Genomic DNA, 24012 nt, shown 5'->3' with positions numbered 1-24012 from the left:
TTTTCCTTTGAAAGAACGCAATGGCAGTGTGGACATAAGTGAATTTTTTTTGAAAAACAGATGTTTTCCGAACCCCCGTCCCGCCCCCCGCAGTCTAGACGCACCCTAAGGTACATAATAAGGAGGGGAAGGAATTACCACAGGGAGTTTTTTTATCTTGTGTGGAATGAACTTAAATGTGACAAAATTCAGTTGAGCTCAGTGAGGCAGCCAACATCACACTGTGAAATTTACACAAACTACTTGCTATATCTCCCTGTCTGAAAAGCATAATGCTATAAATTTGCCTTCTACCTTGTGGGAAATTAAAAGGCTGTTGCCAGCACAGCCCTTTGTTTGACAAAAGCATTCCCTCTGTTTCTAGATCTCTGCACCTATTAAAAAAGCTTCTCTACTTTTGCCTTCCCCTTTCTGTGTGGAGAGGTATGGCCCATGAGGAACGGGCTTGATAATCACAGGCTCCTGGACTCTCACCCTAAATGCCATTGGTTCAATGCATGGCCCTGGGTAAGCTGCTTCGAGATGAATGATGTGTAACAGAATTAGAGGCTGCTTCTGAAAATACGGGCCTCAGTATTCACATTGGTATAATAAGGCTGTTAACATGTACCCATCCTCCTCACAAAGATATTATATGGAGTCACTTCTTATTGCAGAGCACTTTGCAGATGTAGAGAACTGTTAAAGAGCTAAACATCATTATCTAAAGGTCCTTCCTGTCTCAGAAACAACACTGGTCAAAGTGAGAGAGAATCAGTTTTCTCCCCTAAAGCATACAAAGAAAACAGTGTAATTATGTAATTATGCTGCGTGTTGCTTGTTCTGGTTTGACCCACTCCACTGGCGCTAGACAAAGAATCATGCTCTCTCATCTACATGGGCTGAAAGAGCTCCACAAACCTTAGTGAATGTAAGAAGCTCTGATCCTGAAAACACTTGTGTTTTAAGTTCCTATTTAGTTGAATGAGATTACACACATGCCTAAAATTAAGCACCCATGTAAGAGTTTGCGGCATCTGGACTTCAGCTGGGATTGTAGGGATGCAGACCAGAGAGCATTGGTTCCCGCAGTGTCTGGTACTTTATTAGACCAGTAGGCTGACTTCTTGTTGGATTGGTTGGCCAGACAGTTGCTCAGGTAGTACAGGAACAGTGTCATGAGACATTGATTATACAGGTTACTGGGATCCTTTCCCTATCTGTTGCCTCTACACGACCATAACCAAGAATGGTATGTGCTACTTCACTGCATATACCATAGGCACAACAATTTGCATGTTGGCTGTTTGCTAGGATGCAAAAATAATGCTTTGTTTAAAAGTGGTATTATAATTTCCTTAACTAGAGTTATCCATGACACTTCTGTGTTAATTACTACCACGTTTCACAAAAATTATTTATGCCATGGGGCAATTTAATCCTCTATAGCTTCCTAATATACCCTGACATCATTGTCTAATGTGCAATGTTTGATGACATTACCACAAAACCCTTTGCAATCCCAATATCATTTAAACACTCGATACGCCGTAGCTGAATAGTCAGTAGATACAAAAGTGTGGAAACTGCAGAGCTAATGCATTTACTTTTAAATTTTGTTACCTACAAATATGGTACAACTTACAGTCATAAATGATTGATTGCTCCAGTAAAGTCTGCTGGACAGGATTGTGCAGAGTAAGCTTTTATTTCAAAGGGCCAGAATGCACATGAGTTGTCTTTAGATTATTTTTCACTGGCTCCCTCTCTTCTCCTCCGAGCATGCATTTGTGCACTTGTTCACCATCTGTTCCTATGTCTGACAGCTGAAGCTGAACCCTTATAACTCTGAAAGGCTGCCCGATTACTTCATTCTGGGAGTACCATTATGCTCTCAGAGCCCTTCTCAGATGCTACAGCTAAGCTTTCCTTTTGGGTGAGTGAGCAGGAAATTTTTCCAAAGCCCATTTTGTTGACCACGGTGAGGGACCTACTTTTGCTCCTGGTCCCTCAACTCCATTGGGACATCTTCCATATCTGATGACCAGAAGCAGGAAGAAACAGGAGGCGCTGGGCTCCTCCCTGACTCCCTCCAGAAGCAAGGCAACCTTGCTCCCAGACCCGTCCCCACCATGTCCCCAAACATTCAGCACGTCATGGTGGCATAACTGGGTACCAGTCCACTGTGGTCTCTTAGGGTACGTCTAGACTACCGCGTTTTGTCGACGGAAGTTTTGTCGACAGATACTGTCGACAAAACTTCCGTCGACAATTTGCGTCCAGACACATGGAGTTCTGTCGACAAAGCAAGCCGCTTTGTCGACAGAACTCCGTAGTCTGGACGCAACGTTACAGGCAATAACACCTTCTGTCGACAGAACTCTGTCGACAGAAGGTGTTTTGCCTCGTAAAATGAGGTATAGCAGCGTCGACAAAACCGCGGAGTTCTGTCGTCGTTATGTCGACAGAACTCAGCGGTAGTGTAGACGCTGGTATTGTTTTGTCGACAAAAGTCCACTTTTGTCGACAAAACTAGGTAGTCTAGACACACCCTTAGAGAGAACTCCTCTTTTGAGTCTTTTGACTCCCCAGTTGACTTGGGCTCCACATGGCACTGCTGGTTTGAAACACTAGGAGGAGCCTGACACCGGCTCCCATGGTGGTGTTTCAAAGCAGCAGCACTGCTCAGAGCCCAGGGTCAGCAGGGACTCCCCAGCTGACCTTGGACTCCACGTGGCGCTTTCACCTTTAAAATATAGCAACAGCCCTAGGGCTGTTTCTACACTTCAAAGGTGGAGACGCCCTATCAATTAGTCAAATAGTCGATGCAGAATGCATCGGCTATTTGATTAGTCAGTTACCCGCAATTTAATATCCCTACGTTCTATAATTCTGTGTTTCGAGAGGCCATCCATCTATGAGACTTCTGCACAAAGCGTTCCATTCATCTTGAGGCGTCAAATCTCTCAGGAGCCCAGAATGTCCTGGCAGTTCACCACCACAGATCCTTTTTTTCTCACCATGTTCATCTTCCAAAGGTAGGGTCCTTGTGAGATTAACCCTTTTTGCTACCAACCAGAACAGGAAACGGCATCAGTTTTGCTCACTGCATAGGTGCAGCCCAGGCTTCCTCTTTGATGCTTTCCTTCTCCCATGGTCAGATGTGTTATTCTCTTTTTCCCTTCATCTCTTTGGTTCACAAGGTCCTCCTAAACGAGACGAGGCAAGAATTATTTTGTTAGTCCCGGTGTGACCATGCCACCACTGGTTCAGCATGCTCCTGGGTCTGTCAGTAATAACACCACTCTCACTCCCACTTCATCCAGACTTAATCTCAGAAGCCTGTTGCTTCATCTGAACCACACTGCTCTGCACTTAACTACATGGCTAGACTCAAAAGAACAGGCTTGTCCAGAAAAGGTCTGGCAGGTTCTGCTAGGTCCACCAAGGATATTTACCTGGCCTAGTGGAAATGCTTCTAGACATGGGTGTTTCATCAAGTTCTCTCGCTGTCTTGATCTTCTGTTCAGTCTATCTTGGATTGCTTGCTCCGCTTAAAGCAGCAGAGCCTGGTCCTTGTGTCTTACAAAGTACAATTAGCAGCCACCTTAGCCTTCCACCAACCATCCAGTGTTCTTTCATTGGAAAATGGTACAGCTTCTCAAGGGGCTGGAGAGTCTCTATTTGCAGATCTACAAGCTGATCCCCCTCCCATGAGACTTAAATCTCAATTTAATCAGATTTAGGGATCCCCCTTCGAGCTGTTAGCATCAAGCCCCCTGCTGCTTCTCCCTTGGAAGGTTTCCTTCTTGGGGATAAACGCCTTGGCCAGAAGAGTCTCTCATATCAAGGCCCTTACACAATATTTTTCAAGGACAAGTTCCAGTTGCACCCCTACTTAGCTTTCCTGCCAGAGGTGGTGTCTCAGATCCATAAAAACCAGGCTGTTTTCCTGGCAGTCTTCTTCCCAGAACTTCACAGAAACTCTGAGGAATGGCAGCTCAATTAATTGGACATTAAGTATTCCCTCATTTTTTATACTGAGAGGACTGACTCCTTCTGCAAATCCACACAACTCTTCATAGCAATAGCAGAAAGGATGAGAGGACTACCTGCGTCAGCCAGAGGATCTCGTCCTGGATAACTGCTTGTATTTGGCCTTGCTACAAACAGGTGACTGTCCTGCCTCCAGACATCTGAACTGCTCACTTTACAAGAGTCTAGACTCTATCAGCAGCATTCCTCTCACAGGTCCCAATCCAGGACACCTGCAGGACCTCAACCCTGTCATCGGTTCATACCTTTTCATCTCATTATGCTGTTATCAAGCAGGCCCAGGATGATGCCAGTTTCAGGCAATGTTACTGTCCTGGGGACTACTTATGAGTCACCTAACATGAAGTGGCATGAGCAAGCAGAAAGTAGCCTTTCCATAACTGTTGTTCTTTGAGATGTGTTGCTCATGTCCACTCCCTAACCCAACTTCCAATCCCATTGTCGAATGAATAGCAAGAAGGAACTGAGGGTATGTCTACTCTAGCCCCATAGTTCGAACTAGGGAGGCTAATGTAGGCATTCGAAGTTGTAAATGAAGCCCGGGATTTAAACATCCCGGGCTTCATTTGCATCTTCCCGGGCGCCGCCATTTTTAAACGTCCCTTAGTCCGAACTCCGTGCCTGCGGCTACACGCAGCACGGAGTAGGTAGTTCGAATTAGGATCTCTAATTCGAACTACTGGTACACCTCGTTCCATGAGGAGTAATGGTAGTTCGAATTAGAGATCCTAATTCGAACTACCTACTCCGTGCCGCGTGTAGCCGCGGGCACGGAGTTCGGACTAAGGGACGTTTAAAAATGGTGGCGCCCGGCAAGATGCAAATGAAGCCCGGAATATTTAAATCCTGGGCTTCATTTGCAACTTCGAATGCCTACATTAGGCTCCCTAGTTCGAACTAGGGGGCTAGTGTAGACATACCCTGAGAGGGTAAATAGCCAGTAGTGTCCCTTGTGTCAACACATCAGTGAGAAACTCCAGAGAGAGCTAGAGCCGGCCCAAAGGATAATGTTCTGCAATGGTGTGTGCAGTGTGGACATGAGCAACACATCTTGAAGAACAACAGGAATGGAAAGGTTAGTAATTGTTTTTTTCTTCTCAGTCAAAAATTCAGGTTTCAAGTCAATCTAAGTTTCTGTTCTCTGCTGCTCAAGCCACTTGTTCATCAGTCTTTTTGTTCAAGTAAGGGCTATTTCAGTTTCTAAAATAAATTACTTATAACCCTGTCACTTGCCTGGACAATATTAATTGCACTTTTTTACCAAGAGGGGGAAAAAGGAAGAAAAGAACTGTGAGGCTGGAGCTAAATATTTGATACATTTCTTCAGTTCTCTGAAATTTGTATTCAATAATGAGCAAAATTAGGAATAGCGTGTGAAGAGAGAATTTATTCACAATAAACCACCATAACTTCTCACTTATTGTAAAATAAAAGATAATTAAAAGGTCAAAAACTTCCCAACTTTAAACTTGGACCGTCATGGATTACTTTCATAATGTCCCTCGTCTTTCTTTGTGATCATGTAAGAAAAGCTAAAATGTGGTGGATCTATATGTCTTCATATTACTGTGGCTTTTGATAGAAAACAGCATTAACAGTTAATAAAATGGAAGCACTTCATTTCTCACAATAGAGAATATATTTTTAAAGTGAAGTTTTTTATCACTAATGATCACACTTTACTTTAAAAATATGCTTGCCTTGAAGTTCTGGATTTTCAGGGATGTACAATATTCACTTACCGGTACTTTAAAATTAGATTATTTGCATATGATGAAACTATCCGTTTCTTTGTCAGTGTGTAAGGCTTCCTCCCATAGAATTACTGCATGATAAAAGGCCCATCAAAATTTTATTTATTGGGCTGAATACATTCTTTATAGATACATATGCCACACTAATTTGTTTTCAAAACAAGGATATCACAGTTTTTGTCTATGGAATAATTAGTAGCTCCAGCCGCAGCATCAGCTGTAGCTTAAGCATTAGTCACATTGATTTAGTCTTGTCAGTAATTCTGTAAATAGGAGTGGATTTTGATCTTACTTAAAATGGTTCAAGGATGAGTGAGGCAAACGGGTTTTTAAAACGTTGGGTAGGGGTGGGAGAATGAATGAGTCATGCAGCTGCATTTAGTGGGCAAACTTTAGAACAGCAAGAAGTCATCCTCCTGGTCTCCCACCCCACCTCTGTGGATGCACCTAACCATCCATCAAAGGAAATTGTTACTGTATTGTAGTAGTTGCATTAGGCGTCCTTCAGTCTTGAGAGACCATGGGTATGCAGGCCTAAGAGAAGAATTTACTCAGTTGGTTTTATGGCAGCCACAAACATGGCTGAAGAGAGCCATTCCAGAGAGAGATTATCTACCACATCTGTCACATTTAAAGGTGATGTTGTGACCTTATGGGCTTTGCCTTCTGCAAACTTTTCTCCTCTGCTACACTGGACTTCTTCCTCTCCAGAGACCTTTGCTAAGCTCTTGTTTCCAAAGGTTGCTGTCCTGAATGTGATCCTCCCATATCTTGCATCCATGTCCATTTCTTTGAGGTCTTGCTTGCACGCATCTTTGAAACACAATTCTGGGCACTCTTTGGGTCATTTGCAAGATGTCAGTTCACCATAGAGGAAGTCCTTTGGGATGCACCCATCATTCATTTGGCACATATATGCCCAAGCCAGTGGAGGCGTCTCTGTTTGAGGAGCATTTACATGCTGAGTACGCTGGCCTGTTCGAGCACCTCAGTGTTTGTGACTCTGTCCATTCAGGAGATTCCAAAGATTCGTTGAATGCAAAGTATACGAAAGCTGTTAAACCTCTTTCCCTGAAGAGAGTATAAGGTCCATGTCTTGCTCCCATACAAAAGTGTGCTGATAACACATGCTCAATCCATACAGATCTCTGTGTGTTCTGTCAGTTTGTTGTTTTGCCATATCCTTTTGTTCAGTCTAGACACTGTAGCAGCTTTTCCAATGTGGATGTTAGGGATGTGAACAGGTAACCAGTTAATTGGTTACACGATAAGCATCACCCTTTTAGGCTGATGTTTACTGGGTCATAGTTAACCAGTTACCCAAGAGCAGCCACCTGCCCCGTGGCCTGCTATGGGTGGATGGCTGCTTTAGCCCTGGTGGCCAGCCCCATGTGTCTGGTGGCTGGGGCCAGGAATCAGCCCCGCCAGCAGCCCCAGCATGGGGGCCAGGAGCCAGAAGCAGCCCTGGCTCCAGCAAGGGGGCTGAGAGCCAGCAGCCAACCCCCGTGCAAGGCTGGGAGCAGGAGCCCCTCTGGCTGAAGGCTGAGTTAGCCAGACTGCAGTGGTTCCCTGCCCAGCATTCTGCTTAGTCCGTAACCAGTTAAACATTAGATTAACCTAATGTTTAACCAGTTACCTGATTAATCGGGATTTTACATCCCTAGTTGGATGTTGAGTTCCCTTTCAAGTGAAAGGTTGATGGTGATAATGGACCTCATGTGTGTGATCTCATTCACCACTTCAAGATCTTAAGTTGTTGTTCTTGGTGGAGGTTGCTTTTGAACTCTTTGATGCATTGCTGGCTTATATTAAGCTCGAAATCTTGGCAGGCTTTGGAAAAACCTTCTAGTAGGTTTTAAAGATGAGCTTCTGTGTAGGTTGTTACTTCCGTGTCATCAGTTGGATAAGGGACTCCTGAGTCTTGGTTTCAGATCGGAGTCTTGCACCATACAACAGCTTTCCGTCAGATCTTGTACGTAAATAGATTCCCTCAGTTGAGGAACCAAAAGCTTGTTTCAGTCACAGAGAAAAGAAGATCCCGAACAGAACTGGGGCAATTATATAATCTTCACTTAACTCCACTATGAGTCTGGAAAGCTTCAGAGACAGAGCCGTTGTATTGGATGTGCTGTACATCTTTTCAAGGAAGGATCGAATCATGCTTAAGAACTTGGGGACATCCAATCTTTACTAAAAGCACAAATGGTCCACTTCTGCTGACAAAGTCAAAAACCTTTGTGAAATCAGTGAAGGCTGTGTCGGGTAGGAATGTGAAGATTTAACCGGTTAACCATTTAACCCAGAAGTGAGACAAATCATACTCTGCGTTCATGACAAATCATACTCTGCATTCCTGCATTTCTTCTGCACTTTCCCCTGCCAGAAAAATTTGTAGGGTTTTTTTTCCTGAGAGAACCACTTGATGCTAGCCATGTTACTTAGAGGGATGCAATGTCCACATTGAGTTGTTTCAGCTCATCATTGATCACGGCAGTTTTATATGAATTGTTGATCTGTTGAAATTGCTCAGATAATCCAATTGTCATGGTGCAAACGTTTCAGCATCCTGTTTTTAAGGATTCTTTTTTATTTGATTTGCCTGGCACTTTGGTTACAGTCCAGTTGTCAATCGTTTGCTCTCCAAGTATTTCTGAACTACAGAATAGCTCAGAGACCACTACTATACAAGTTTGTTGTAAGTTAGAGCATTCCTAGGGCTACTCGAAAATGTCCCAGGAAAGTCCAGAATCTAAGAGCCATATAGATTGCTTACAGATACCTTTACTTCTTCCCCTTCTGGGGTATACCTTCCGAGTTGCACTTCTTGAGAGGTGCTGCATCAAATCTGTCACAAAGTGTTCATTCTATGTTCACTTCATTGGTAAGGATTACAGTGGTGCCTAAACAACCAATCAAGAGTGGACCCCCCATTGTGCTGGATGCTGTACAAACACCCAGTGCAGACCGTTCTACTCCCAAAGAGCTTACAATCTAAATTACTCTTCCTTGCCTCTTCCTAATTATTATTTGAGGGACAAGGCCAAATTATCCATTAGGCACAGAAGTCACAGAACCTGGGACCTACGAAAAATGTAGGGCCTACAAAAAAATTCATAATTCACTCAAAAATAAGAAAAGAAAATAGCAAAATCTCACTTAATAATTTGCTATTTTTTATTAGAATAAGTGTGCAAATGTTGAAGATCAGTTAAATGCAGGTGTATTAAATCAACATGCAGGTGTAACATACAAATAGATATTTACTTTGTGACTCTTTTTGTTAGCAGAATCATAGATTACATCATAAAAAGTCTTTTTTTTTTTTTTTTTTTCAAAAAGGTCACTCCCAATTGAAAGTGGTGCAAGGGAAGATAGTTTTTTCTGTCCCATGGTAGACTGAAGATAGTTCTTTGAAAAAGAGCACTCCCCTTCACAGGTTGTTCCCAACATGGCGAGATACATTCTGAAAGCAGTGTAGACATTTGGAAAACTTGTCACCAACTTGTCTGCTATTTGTGTACTGATCATTGCTGCCACAGGTTTCTTCTCTACATATATACATGCTCAGGGCTGCTTCACAGGGAGCTGCCTTACTGGGAGAAAGGGGTACTTTCCCCTTAGCAGGGGCCAAAATTCCATGCTGGAGATGGATATTTATGTCTAGGTCTTGTCTGTACTGGTGACGCACATAAGAAAATTCAATCTGCCCCAGGATGGAAAATATTAGAGGGAACGCTGCTTATTACTACAGTGTTTGCATTTCACATTTATTTTTCAGACACCGTTGGCTACTACTAAACACTGTTTCTGGTGGAAATGTATGGCCAGCATCAGCCAGGGTACTGTTATTTTGTAAATGAAATTGAACGATCTCGAGACAACTTGGCAACAAGGTATCAGCTGTGCAGCATTGCTCTGTGGATTTTACAGTTGAGGTGGTGGCAATATCACCTTACTTTTCTCCCTTATCAGCTGATTAGCTATCAGGTGACTCCTAGATATAACTGTAGTATACAGCAAAATGGCTGTTATTTTAGAATGGTGGAATTTCTGTAAACCAGGACTGTCTGGTCCAGCAACATCTGTGGTCTGGCTGGACCACAGATCTTCCAGGACTAGAGAGTCATGATGGAGGGCTGGAGCCTAGGAGCCCTGTGAACTGGCAGGGCAGTGGGCTGCTGGCAGTGAGCTGCCAACAGGGCCAGGAGCCTAGATCCCCACAGATGGGCAGCTATGTGAGTCCTAGTGGGTCTGCCTAGTGGGGCTGGGAGCCCGGCGCGCCACAGCAGGGCTGACTGGAGGGGCTGGGACCCTGTTATGCCACAGCGGGGCTGCTCAGCTAGGCTGCCTGGCTCTCTCCGGGTGGGCTGTCTGGCGGGGTGGGAGTCCCCAGCTGGCCTGGGCTGTACACTGTGTTTCAAAGTGGCAGTGCTGCATGGAGCCTGGGGGTCTGCCACTTTGAAACGCCACATGTAACCTTGGGCCAGCGGCTTGAGTCCCCCCGCTGGCCTCATGCTCCCCATGGCACTGCCACTTTGAAATGCCTTGTGCAACCAGGGCTAGCTGGGGACTGCATCAACTATTTGATTAGCCAATTAACTGAAATTTTACATCCCTAACTGAGAGGAGACATGATAGTGGTTTTCAGTTATCTTAAAAGGTGTTACAAGAAAGAGAGAAAAAAATTCTTCTTCTTGGCCTCTGAGGATAGGACAAGAAGCAATGTTTAGGCTGGACATTAGGAAAAACTTCCCAACTATCAGCGTGGTTAAACACTGGAATAAATTGCCTAGGGAGGTTGTAGAATCTCCATCATTGGAGATATTTAAGAGCAGGTTAGATAGACATCTATCAGGGATGCTTGGTCTTGCCATAAGGGCAGGGGACTGGACTTGACCTCTCAAGATCCCTTCCAGTTCTAGTGTTCTGTGATTCTATACTCCAACCTTAGTTCCTCATTTAATTTTTGTTGTGCAATTTTCTTCATATTTTATATGACAACACATAATGAACAGTTTGAGAGCGATTCACTTCCATCTATGGGAAAAACCGGAGTCAAGTCCACAGAAAGTAATAGATATGCTCTTAGTAAGTAATAGTTGTGGAAGGATTTTATGTCAACAATATTTAATCAGAATCAAATCAGCTGATATTTATCTTAAAGTAAAAATCTGATTTTTATTTTTATTTGAACATTGAAGCATCCATTATGTATCATCTCTGAGTGCAAATTATTTTGATGCTTTTTTTTATTATATTGAATCTTTCAGGTTTGAAAAGAGGTGCAAAATCAGTCATTTTATAGCAGTGGTTTCCAAATATCTGACCATGCATGGTTTTATGCTGCCTCAGCAGAAGGCATATGCTTAACTTTAAGCATGTGCTTAAACAAATAGTGAGTGCTTTATTAAATAAGGATGGATATAATGACATGTCTGAAGTTAGGCAGTAACAATGTTTGCACATTATCTCATTGTTCACTCTGCTTGTATGTTATACCCCTTCCCTTTCATCCTGCGTCTATCTTGTCTGTTTAAATTGTAAGCTTTTTTCAGTCCCAGACCAGTGCGCAGGGAGAGGTGTACTCTTCAAAAGGGCATTGCCATTTGATATGAAGCAAACTCCTCTACTGTTTTATGCTAGTATTAGGCAGGGACCAACCCAGCCACAAGGATCATGGGTAAAAACTAGACCAATGACCACCTCCCTTTCCACTTCTGCAGTGGAACATGGTGGTGCTTCTTCCAGTACAGTTTTTCACCACCTGGAGGCATGCAGCTGGGTTGACCTGGAGTCATGCAGCTGGGTTGACTGGGCATAATGCAGGCCTAAGTGATACCATAGGGGACTGACTGAGAGCTTTCCCCTTGGAAGGGGCAGCTCAGATAAAAGACTATTTATTTGTTACCTGTGCCGTACCTAGCAGAATGGAGTCCTGATCTCAAGCATACAAATACTGATAGCTACTTAGTGGGGCAATGCAGGTTGAGTAGACTAATCACACAGAGTTCCATTTACTGTGTTTTATTTATAATGATATTAGTATTATTAATTTATGTATTCCGAGTGCCCTGCTGGCTGATGGTAGTTTGCAATAAAGAGCTTTTACAGTGACTTAGTCACTGTCCTAAAATAACAAATCCCGATGACTGAGAGGACTTGTTGATGCAAGTTTCCCTGTAATTGTCCTCCCACTTTAATTGGCAATTTACTTGACTCTGTTCTCTCCCCTTATCAGCCTAATAACTGAGACCATCCATATGACACACGAATTTGCTGACTAAATTGAATTGGTCAAGGAAGAAACTCTGTGTTAAATGTGCAGGGGGCATTTGAAATAACTAAATAACTCCAGAAACTAAATAAATGTGTGAAATCCAATTGTAAGTGAAGCCGGGCTTCCTGTGAAGTGGAGACTAGCTCCTCTGAGGATTCTGTGACGTGCTTTGCAGTTTCGGTTATTTGCATTAGTCATCCTGACGGCCAAAATCCAAAATCCCAAACTTTCTGATATTGTATCTCAGGTGGTTGTAAAAGAAATATCATTTGCCTGGCTTGACAGAGTGATCATGGGGCCATGATGACAAATTCAGTCATGGCACAGACTGGTGGCTATTTTTTGTGTGAGTCACTGGTACATGACTCGACTTGTATAGTTTAGCAAGCTGATAAATGTGTTTTTTCACTTGCAGAACATTGGTGTTATATCCTCTTTCTTCTCCCAGTACTTCCTGCTCTGTGAGGGTATGACTACACAGCCGTGTTATTTTTGAATAACTGATGTTATTTCAAAATAATTTTGAGATAGAGGACTTCTTACTCCGACTCCTGCAATCCTCATTTCACAAGTAGTAAGGGAAGTCCTGTGTAGACAGCACCTAAAGCCAGATTTTGCTATTTTGACTTCAGCTATGCAATTGATATACCTGAAGTTATACATCTTAATTCGACTTTTGCCCTGCAGTGTAGATGTGCCCTGAAGGACCCAGGCCTTCAAGATGCTGAGCATCTCCTGTAATTACTTAAAATAATCCAAAGCAGAAGAATCACAAAACTGGATGACTGGGTAACAAAATGGCAGGTGAAATTCAAGGATGCTAAATGCAAAGTAATGCACATTGGAAAACATAATCCCAACTGCACATACAAAATGATAGGGTCTAAATTAGCTGTTACCACTCAAGAAAGAGATGAGAAGTCATTATGGAAACATCCACTCAATGTGCAGCGACGGTCAAAAAAACTGACAATATGGGGATTCTTTAGGAAAGGGATAGACAAGACAAAAAATATATTGCCTCTGTATAAATCCATGGTACACCCACATGTTGAATACCTTGCGCTGATGTGGTTGCCCTATCTCAAAAAGATATATTGGAATTGGAAAAGGTTCAGAAGAGGTTAACAAAAATTATTTAGATTTGGAACAGCTTCCATAATAGGAGAGATTAGTAAGACTGGAATTTCTCAGCTTGGAAAAGAGATGACTAAAGGGTGATATGATAGAGGTCTATAAAATCATGACTGGTGTGGAGAAAGTAAAAAAGGATATGGTATTTGCTCCTTATAACACAAGAGCTAGGGGACACCAAATGAAATTATTAGGCAGCAGTCAACCTGTGGAACACTTTGCCAAAGGGTGTTGTGAAGGCCAAGATTGTGACAGGGTACTAAAAAGAACTAAATTCATGGAGGATAGGTCTGTCAATAGCTATTAGTCAGGATGAATAGGACTGTTGTCCCTAGCTTCTGTTTGCTAGAAGCTGGGAATGGGTAATGGGGGATAGATCACTTGATGACTACCTGTTCTGTTTATCCCCTCTGGGGCACTTGGCTTCTGACAGTGGCCAATGCCAGGATACTGGGCTAGCTAGACCTTAGGTCTGACCCAGTATGGCCTTTCTTATGTTGATATATAAAGCTAATAATGAAAATCACAGGTTTTAACAATTCCTAATTTGGAAAAAAAAAGTTCTTCTTCGAGCAATATCCCTGTGGGTGCTCCACTGTAGGTGTTGGGCTGGTCTCAGCGCTGCAGATCGGAGATCTTTTTCAGCCGTAGTCTGCCGGACTGCGCATGCGCGTCTCGTGCCTTTCACGCCATTTCTGAGTGCATGGTCCGGCTCCCCCCAGTTCCTCCTGATCTTCCTCGACCGCGGATGGAGAGAACACTTTCTCGTCGAATCCTGTCAGGGATTGAGAGAGAAATTTAGTTGTATAGTTATTAGTTTTACAGTCATAGCAGTAGTAGTTAGTTTGTTCTAGTGTTAGCTTCATTTAAAAAAAAGTAATATTCGTAGTGTAGTTAGTTGTTTATAGTTATCAGAGTTTTAAAAAAAATGTTAGTTCTTAGTTTGAGGACGGAAGATGTGCTCTGATGGAGCCATGCTGAGCTCACCCGGTTTTAAAAAGTGCGGCAAATGCCGCAAGCCCATGTCCGGCTCAGACGGGCACTCGCTCTGTATATGGTTCCTCGGTGAGGGACATATTCCACAAAAATGTTCCTGCTGTTCAAAGCTCACAGTGTGAGCTAGACGGGACAGGGAGATGAGGCTGAAAATGCTTCTATTTGATAAAGCATTACAACTGCCTGAGACCGATTCCTCCCGACCCCCTGAACTGGCCGTAGACAGCGGACGTCAACCTGCTTTGCCCAAGCCTGTCCATGCGAAGAGGAGGCCTTTTCTCTCATGCTCTTTGGCCCCAATTCATTTCTGCACGGGACAAACCGGGCACATTAGGCATGGCTGTTTGCCGCCGGCCCGATAAACATCGGATGAGTTCAAGGGCAAAGGATTTTATTCCAACTATTTCTTGACCCAGAAAAAATCAGGGGGTTGGAGGTCAATCCTAGACCTTCGACGGTTAAATTGGTACCTTCACAAACATCGTTTCAAGATGATGACCTTTGTGACTATCATTCCCAGGGCTCGACAATTAGGGCAATCTACTCACCCGTGGCAAGTAGATTTTAGCCCGGTGCGGCTGCACAGTGTGCAATTCCTAGCGGCTGGTGAGCGGGGCTCGCCGCCGCTTGGCGAGCCCTGATCATTCCATCATTGCATGGCAGAGATTGGTTTACGTTCCTTGACCTCCACGATGCCTATTTTCATGTGACCATTCATCTAGCTCACAGGCGTTTTCTACATTTTCAGGTCAGTTCAGAGCACTTCCAGGACAAAGTTCTGCCTTTTGGTCTATCATCAGCCCCCAGGGTTTTCTCAAAAACACTGGCGGTAGTGACAGCTTACTTATGACGCATGGGAATCATTATATTCCCTTACCTCGACTATTGCCTGATCAGATCACCTTCTTTCGACGAAGCACTTCAGGCTACCAACATGACAAGAACCATATTCGAAGCGCTTGGTCTTATAATAAGCATCACAAAGTCATCCATGACACCTCAACAATCCATAGAGTTCATAGGTGCACACCTCGACTCCACCATGGCTTGCACATACCAACAAACAGGTTCCAAACTATCCAAGACTAGATAAAGGTTCTCTCCATCAGCCCAGAATCCCTATACATACCTATCTACAATTCATGGGACACATGGCGTCTACGACATACGTTGTAGCACATGCAAGGTTGCACTTCAGATTCCTTCAACATTGGATTGCCTCGATATATGCGCCAAACGGTCACAACGTCCACAGGAGGGTCACGGTACCTTGTCACATACGAAAATCATTGGCATGGTGGACCATCCCCGACAACTTGATGGATGGCATACCCTTTCACCGACCTCAACCAACTATGCAGATTACCACCAATGTGTCACTGCTAGTATGGGGCGCACATCTACAAGACCAACAAATCCAAGGCTGCTGGCCTGCTCAGGAGTCCATGCAATATATCAACCTGCTCGAGTTGAGAACAGTCTTCAACGCCTGGAGATACTTCCGTCCCCTAATAAGTGATCGTGTCATTCCTGTTCTTACTGACAACATGACAGTGGTATACTACATAAACAGACAGGGTGGGGCTCGATCCCGATCCCTTTGCATGGAGGTGATGCGATAATGGAACTCGTGCAACCAACACAGAGTTATGACTATTGCAGCGTATCTCCCTGGCGAACAGAACATCACAGCCGATGCCCTCAGTAGGCACTTCTCGACCAATCACGAATGGGAATTGCACCCAGATGTGCTTCACACCCTTTTCCGCTGCTGGGGATATCCATCCATAGTCCTCTTTGCCGCAACGCTAAGTGCCCTTAACTGTTCATGAGCAGGTATTGGACCAAAGTTGATCAGAGATGTGCTCCTATGCGATTGGAGCCAACACCTTCTATCTGCCTTTCCACCTACTCCTCTCATTCCCAAAGTTCTGGAAAAGATAGCAATGGAAGGAGCCAGCGTGATACTAGTAGCCCCCTATTGGCCATGACAGATGTGGTTCCCTTACCTGTTTCTCATGTCAGTCCATCCTCCATATCCTCTTCCCAGATGCTGCGACTTGCTGATGCAGGACCACGAACGCTTGATACACCCTCAGCTCAACCACCTCGCTCTGACAGTATGGTACCTAGTTGGTTCCAACAAACAGAGATGAGTTGTTCCCAGTTGGTTAAACATGTTCTGTTACATAGTAGGAGGTCCAATACACACAATACTTACCTGCATAAATGGTGATGATTCTGTTCATAGTGTTCTACTGCACAATTGGACCCCTACTCGGTCCCTATTCACTGCATTTTGGACTATCTCCTAGATCGCAAAAGCTCTGGCCTTGCATGTTCCTCCCTTTAAGGGTTCACATTGTGGCAATCACTACCTTTCACTACTCTGTGGATGGCTATTCTGTGTTTTCCCACCCAGTGGCAAAGAGATTTATGAAAGGGTTGGCTAATCTCTTCCCGTGCCACAGGCAGCATGCGGATCCATGGAACCTGGATCTAGTTTTGGACGCCTTAATGCGGCCCCCTTTCGAGCCCTTTGCAACTTTTGACTTATCCACTCTAACCATGATGGTGGTTTTTCTGTTGGCAGTAACCTCAGCACGGAGGGTTGGGGAATTAGCCGCCCTCTCAGCAACACCACCTTACAAAGTGTTTACCCCCCAGGCAGTAATACTTCGTCCTCAACTAGCCTTTCTACCAAGAATTAATTCAGAGTTCCATATAAATGAACCAATAGTTTTTCCCACGTTCTACCCTGAGCCACATTCCTCGACACAACATGCACAACTCCATACCTCGGACATCCGTCGAGCGTTGGCTTTCTACATTGACAGGACACGGTGCTTTCAAAAATCTCAGAGCCTTCTCTTATCCATTGTAGAATGTTCCAGAGGCCATCCTTTGTTGGCACAGTGCATATCCAGACTCGTCACGTGTATCATATGATGGTACTCACTGAAGAACAAGCCTCTTCCACATACTTTGAGAGTCCATTCAATGAGAGCGATGGCAGCGTCAACTGCCTTCCTCAAGTGAGTTCCCCTACGAGATATTTGCCATGAAGCTACTTGGTCTTCTGGCTTTACATTTGCTAAACTCTACGCTATTCCTAACGTCCTTATGACTGACGCAGCAGTTTGCCTCTGCTGTCCTCTCTACAGCAGCAGGGTGATAACTCCGAATCCCGCCTCCTTTAAGTAGGCTACTGCTGTGAACTCACCTATAGTGGAGCATCCATGGGGACACTGCTCGAAGAAGAAGTTACTCACCTCATGCAGTAATGATGGTTCTTCGAGATGTGTGTCCCTGTGGGTGTTCCACAACCTGTTCTCCTCCCCTCTTTAGGAGTACCTTGTATCTTTCAGACTCTAGAGGATCAGGAGGAACTGGCGGGAGCTGGACCGCACACTCAGAAATGGCGCGAAAGGCACGAGATGCGCATCGCGCATGTGTGGTCTGGTGGACTACGGCTGAAAAAGATCTCCAATTTACGGCAGTGGGACAAGCCCGACACCTACAGTAGAGCACCCTCGGAGACATGCATCTTGAAAAACCATCATTACTGCACAAGGTGAGTATCATAAATTAGCAAATATAACCCGCAGGTTATACATGTTTTTACCAACTACGCCCCCCCAGCCCTCCTGTGTGGGGTATACATGTCCGCGTCTTATACAAGTTGATTTTTACTCCTTGGAGTCCCCCCGGGAGCATCAGTTCCTGTAAGTGGCTCTGCCCATCCCCCCCTCCCCCTCCGTCCCCATTAGAACTGTGTCAGCTCTGCTGCAGGGGGACAGGGAGGGCCTGACAAACTTCCAGCATGTCTGCTCTGCTCTCTGTTCCCCCCGCCCATAGAAGGGTGGGTGGTGCCTGGCTGCGGCTGCGTGGGGCAGGCCTGGGTGCGAGTGTGGCTCTCTTCCCACAGGCTGGCCGGCTTGCTGGCAGCAGGATGGCCATCACCTTGTGTCTGCTCTCTACACTGGGTGGTTACCTCCTCACCTTGGCGCTGCTGCTCAAGTGCCCGGGGCTGCTGCACCGGCCAAACGGCAGCACTTCTGCTGCCGCCACATCTCCCACTGCAGCATCAAAGACCATCTTTTATGAAGGCGGCAGAAGTCTCTGCAAGTTATATACATCCGTGGGTAATCATACATACATACATATTTATTTACACACATGATAGAAAAGCCGCGGGTAATACATGAGTGCGTGTTATACATGGACGCGGGTTATATTCACTAGTTTACAGTAACTACTTCTTCTAGAATTTTTGTGAAATTCAAAATGTCACCAGCTTCTCCTATTTAAAGCAAAGAGGCTATTGATCCTCATTTTAAAAGTGAACTGAACTCTACCTTCAATTTTACCCCTAGAAATAATTGGAAATACATTGTTTCCTTGCATTCCCTTCTTCCGTTTGGTGCAGCCACCTATTTTTTTCTCATTTAGAGCTGGGACAGTCTCTTTGTTCTGTGTTTGTACAGCACCCAGTACACCGGGGCCCCAGGCTGGGGCTAGGGCTCCTAGATACTGCAGTATTACAAATAATTGTATGAGGGCATTTTATTATAATATGTCCTAACTACTTGGTCTTTACACTTGGGGATTAAAGAGGGATAAACATTTGTACATTTAAAGAGAGCATTCTTCACTAATGCATCTTATCCTGCTGAACAGCTGGTAAAAGTCCAAGGAGAGACGCTTCCTTCTGTCATCCTCAAGAGAAGTAGCAGAGAGGGATTCTGCTGTAAATCTTCATCAGTTTGTGGATATATGTTTTGGTGGTTTCAAGCCAAGTAATTCCAGATGACAGTATTTATACATGCTCTTCTAATTTAACTAGGGTGATCATACATCCCATTGTTAAGCTTAGAAGAAGCACACAGGATCTTTATAGAGGAAAAGCCAATATGCCATATTTATTAAGAATACAATAGTAAAGCAGTGAGCGTATGCTTTTACACACACACACACACACACACACACACACACACACACACACACACACACACACACACACATCAATGTTCTATTTATGTACACACACACACACACACACAAATATCAATGTTCTATTTATGTTCTATTTACCAGTCGATGGTCTGTGGCCAACCAGACTGACCACAGACAGAGTAGCAGAGGTACTATTGGACCAGACCAGTGCTCCTGGCTTGACAGGACGTACCCCAAAATTATGGCAGAGCAGACCTCCTTTTTATAGCAGTTTCCTTTCATTGAGATCAGTAAGTTTCACATCATACCGTGAGCAATAGCTGTTTGACATGTCACAACTATCTTGTCCCGATGGATAGGTCCTTGCCTTATCTTTTAGAGTTGTTAATCTGCCCTTCATCTGCATCTCGATAGGGGTACACAGCAATCTTCTGGTGCTTTTACATCTATCCTCAGGTTCTTCCTAGAACATCTGGTCTGGTGATAGCCTTCACACTTACCTTCCAACACACATTCCTCAGTCACATAAATTAATTCTGTTGTGTGTGTGTATTTGTTACACAGACACAATATGAATATTTAAGCAAGAACATCAAATTACATTATAAATAAAACAGTCATCACACCCTTTTACTTACTTCACAAATACTAATTTTAAAACTTAAAACAAAAACTATAGTAATCTATTCCTGCCTTGGACTCTGCTTCAGACACAATAGTCTAGTTGTTGTACCTGCTTCAGACACAAAATTCTGGCTGGTGTACCTTTACTAATGGTAGGGTAAAGGTCCTTTCTGTTTTCAGAAAGGCTGTGTGGCAGGGTTCACCGAGAAACATTACATTACATAAAGCTATATGGCTACATCCTTTAAGTCCTGTCCTGGCCCTCCCAACTTTTTTGGCAAAAGTGGGCATTTGTCCCATTTGCTTTTGCCAGCTGAACAAGTTGGCAAGAGTAAATAGGAAAAATGCCCACTTTTGTTTTTTGTTTTTTTTTAAAAGGGGTGGGGTGGGGGAGGGTACAGAGACATGGGTGGGGGGGGCTTGAGTGGGCAGAGCCAGCCCTGTACAGAGAGGGAGGCAGGGCTTAGGCTGGGGGCAAACAGCGCTTGAGTTTGAGTAAGCAGTGATGCCAAGAAGGCTCAGGCTGGAGGAGAGGAAAAGGTCTTGGACCTGTCCTACTCAGTGTCCTGTTTTCCCTTTGGGAAATATGGGCTCTTTGAATGTAATCCATCACAGCTCTGAAGACTTGGCATGTACAGTGCTGCCTCTTTTATGTAACTTCATTTTCCCTCTTTTAAAAATATATCCTAGGAAATTCCAAATAAAAAACTGTTGCAAGAATGTTATAGTTGCACCACTGAACATGCAAATGTCAGGAAAGTAGTACAATGAAGGTTGCATTACAACCATCCTGCAAAGGTACTATGATATTGCTTGTACTATTTCGAATGCAATATAAAATGCACATTTTTCTATAGTCATTGATAATGAAGCTTGCAAAGGAACAATGTTATAGCCCTACAACTCTGTGAAATGTAAAATGAATGCCTAATGTACTGCATTGAAAGTCTGGATTTTACAGAGTCTGGTAGCTATGGGGTTAAAAGACTTTTCTTCAACGAGGAAAATGCAGTAGGCGTCTGCTATCAGTGTGGAAAGACCCAAGTACAAAGGGATGAGAGGGCAATGTACCTCGCTCTTCTGAACCTAGCTAATTAACTTGCTGTTTAGGGATCATAATGGGAGAGAGTATTGAAAGAACTGCTTTCTTGCCAATCTTGAGTAAGCACTAAGATAGAAATTAGTAACAGACAAGGAAAGCACCGTTAATTTGTGTGTTTTAATTTTTTTAAATATATACAGTGTGACTTGGCTTCTCTCTCTCTCTGACATTTTAAAAACTCACAAGAAACGTTAAACTGCAGCTAATTGTTATCATAGACCATCTATGTTTGTTCTAAAAATACATCTTAGTTTCTCAGTTTTACAAGATGAGTTAAGGCACGCATGTGTTAGGGTGTACGTATTTATAACTTCCTGGTAGCAAGATTTCTTATAGAAGTGGTTCCCAACCTTTTTTATACCACAGACCATCAAACTGATTCAAAAACTGCTGGCAGTCGGACTCTGAAATATTTGTATATTCATTATGGTAATTAATCTATTTGCATAGTTGTATATTTATTATGGTAATTTTAGCCCCTGGTATATCAGGCAAATCAAACGGGGGAGGGGAACATAATAGTTAACAAGAATTTGAAAAACTGGGGCACACACACATTTAAAAACACCAATACAATTGTTGCTAATACTTGTTAGAATATTCTCCAGTCCAAACCTTTTGCTTTAATTGCACCAGAATTAAAGAGACAGTAGTTAACAGGTCTGACAGTGCTGACACATTTTGCACATTCATATTTTCCTATGCACTTAAGAATGCATAATAATAATGGGTATACCTGCTGGCTGCAAGCAGCTAGAGGCCAGGGGGATGTTCCCGCTGAGAAGGAAGGGAAGAAAACAAGGTTGCAGGGGTAGCTATGCTCCATGCAGCGCTTGGCCCCGCCAACTGGGGCACCCGTGCTCCACATGGCCCCACTGGCCTGGCAGTGTAGTGGCCGCCAGAGCTAGAACTAGGGCAGTGGTGAGGCTGCACCCATAAGGAAAGCCTCACTGCTGTCCTGGCTCCAGCTGCAGAACACTCAGTTGCCTGCCGCCCCACTTGTCCTACCGTTGCATGGGGAAGGGAATTCCCTGGGGAACCCCATCCAGAGGGCTAAATAAAAGCTGGGAGCATGGCCTGGCAATGTGCCAGGGCCCAGCAGAGAGGGGGTTTGCAGCTCGCTGCTGGTCCCCAGACCTGTAGTTGGGAACCTGCCTTTTAGCATCTAATGGGATATTTGTATGTGTTCATCAGGTCTTTTATCACTACACAGGAATGAGCCTTCACACATTTGTTCTGTCAATATGCATATTAGTTCAGCCTGCAGTCCAGCTGCACTCAGCCCTGGGCCTGAAAAGGGTTTAAAGTCACTTTGGCACGCCACACGATATCTCCTCTCACCCCAACTTTAGGGTGAGTCTTGTTGCTATCTTTGCTGTGCTGCATGGTGTAAAAGGGACATATCAGGGCTGAGGGTCTGGATCATTCTGCATAATATCATATCTGCTTTGAGAGACTGGGGGAAGGCATGATGGTGTAACCCTCTGGGTCTGTTACTATGGCGCAGCTGTTGTGTGTGCCCTCTGCACTGTTTCTTACATACATCACTTCTGAAGGTACAGTGAGAGAATGAGCGCTCTTCCTAGCGTCAGCATCAACCCCATGCCTGTGTAGCAAAGAGGGGAAGTTCAGCCTTCAAATCATTGCTGAAAATCCCTTTCCTAAATCTAAATAGTATAAGGCACCTATTACTGTTGTATCCAGGTACTGTACATATAAATCCATTTCACATTGAATATATCCTCCTGTGATCTCATCTATAGCTTGCTTTGCATGCAAGAAGGAGTGTCTCTCATATTCCTATTCTAGCTATCCCAATTGGATGTTAATGCAGAAATCATTGGAAGAAAGGCTTATGGGGGGCTTGAGGCATACTCTGTCCTCAGTGCCTGAAGTCTGAACATGTGTTTCAGTAGCTGCAAATCACTGATAAGTTATCTTGGAGAGTCTGCAATACAGTCATCCAGACTTAAGTACCACAAACAGAAAAGAGAGGGTGGGGGAGAGGAAAGCAAAAGTAAACACCCAGTAACTCAGAACATGTATACAAAGGGAGGAAATCCTTTACTGCTAGTAGCTTCTCGGAAAAGAATTATCCTCTGCTAACCTCTGTCATGGAACAGCAGGGCCATCCCACTGAAAGTTGAGGTCTGCTTATGTAGAGCATATGTGATAGGCACATTGAGGAATAAATATAATAAACCCATCTCAGTATTGGCAGCTAAATAGTAAAGAGAAATCTTAAGCATGAATCTATAGTGAGTTTCATGGCACTGAAAAGGAGGGAGTCCCACCAGATATACCCACTCAGTGTTCCTGATATTCCCGAACTCTTCAGTCTTTTTTTGGTACTGGAGAAGGTGTAAATGTTCCCAAAGCATGGGTGATGTGTGAATTTCATAACCAGGACTTTGGAGCAAGCCACAGAGTCAGGGCCCATCTAAAATATTTAGAAAAATAACGTAAACAACAAATAGTCTAGTAGCACCTTAAAGACTAACAAAACATGTAGGTCAGTGGTCACCAAGCAGATGATCAGGATCTACCGGTAGATCTTGGAGCCTCTGAGAGGTGATCCTGACTTGTTTGGCTGGGAAGCTATCAAGTGCTGGCACTTCAGTTGTCCCTCCCCCCACTGTCATGCTGCTCCTGCCCTGGCTGGAGTCATTGTCCCTGTGGTAATTGCTGCTCCTGAAAGTGGCTGTCATGTCCCTGCTGCTCCTGAGAGAGGCAGAGCAGGAAGTCTTCACATGCTGTCCTTGCCTGCGGACACCACTCCTGCAGCTCCTATTGATCAATAATGGGGAACTGTGGCCAGTAGAAGCTGTGGGCTCAGTGCCTCAGTGAGGGGCCACACGTGGTGCCACGGAGCCATTACTGTACATGCCAGCTGATTTCAGGAGTGGTGCAGGACTAGAGCAGGAGTAAAGCCTGCCTCAATCCCACTGCTCCACCACCTGGAAGCTCTCTCAGTTAAACAGTGCCCAGAGCCAGAGCCTGCTTCCTTGAACCCTGTCCCAGCCCTGAATCTCCTCCTGTACCTAATCTCCTGCCCCAGATGTGAGTCCCCCGCATACAAACTCCTTCCTAAAGCTTGCACCCTGAATCTTCCTCCTGGACCCCAATCCCCTGCC

The 24012-nt window shown here is 44.2% G+C and overlaps 1 protein-coding gene across 3 annotated transcripts in view; it reads left to right on the top strand.

Annotated features, from left to right (window-relative positions):
- Positions 1-24012, top strand: part of TMCC3 (transmembrane and coiled-coil domain family 3) — a 231620-nt gene that overhangs the window by 122605 nt on the left and 85003 nt on the right. The gene's annotated exons all lie outside the window — the stretch shown is intronic.

Source organism: Pelodiscus sinensis, chromosome 1, assembly GCF_049634645.1.
Source record: "Pelodiscus sinensis isolate JC-2024 chromosome 1, ASM4963464v1, whole genome shotgun sequence".
In the NCBI taxonomy this organism is placed as follows: Eukaryota; Metazoa; Chordata; order Testudines; family Trionychidae; genus Pelodiscus; species Pelodiscus sinensis.
The sequence above is the reverse complement of the archived record's forward strand: the minus strand, read 5'-3'. Positions and strand labels throughout refer to the sequence as shown.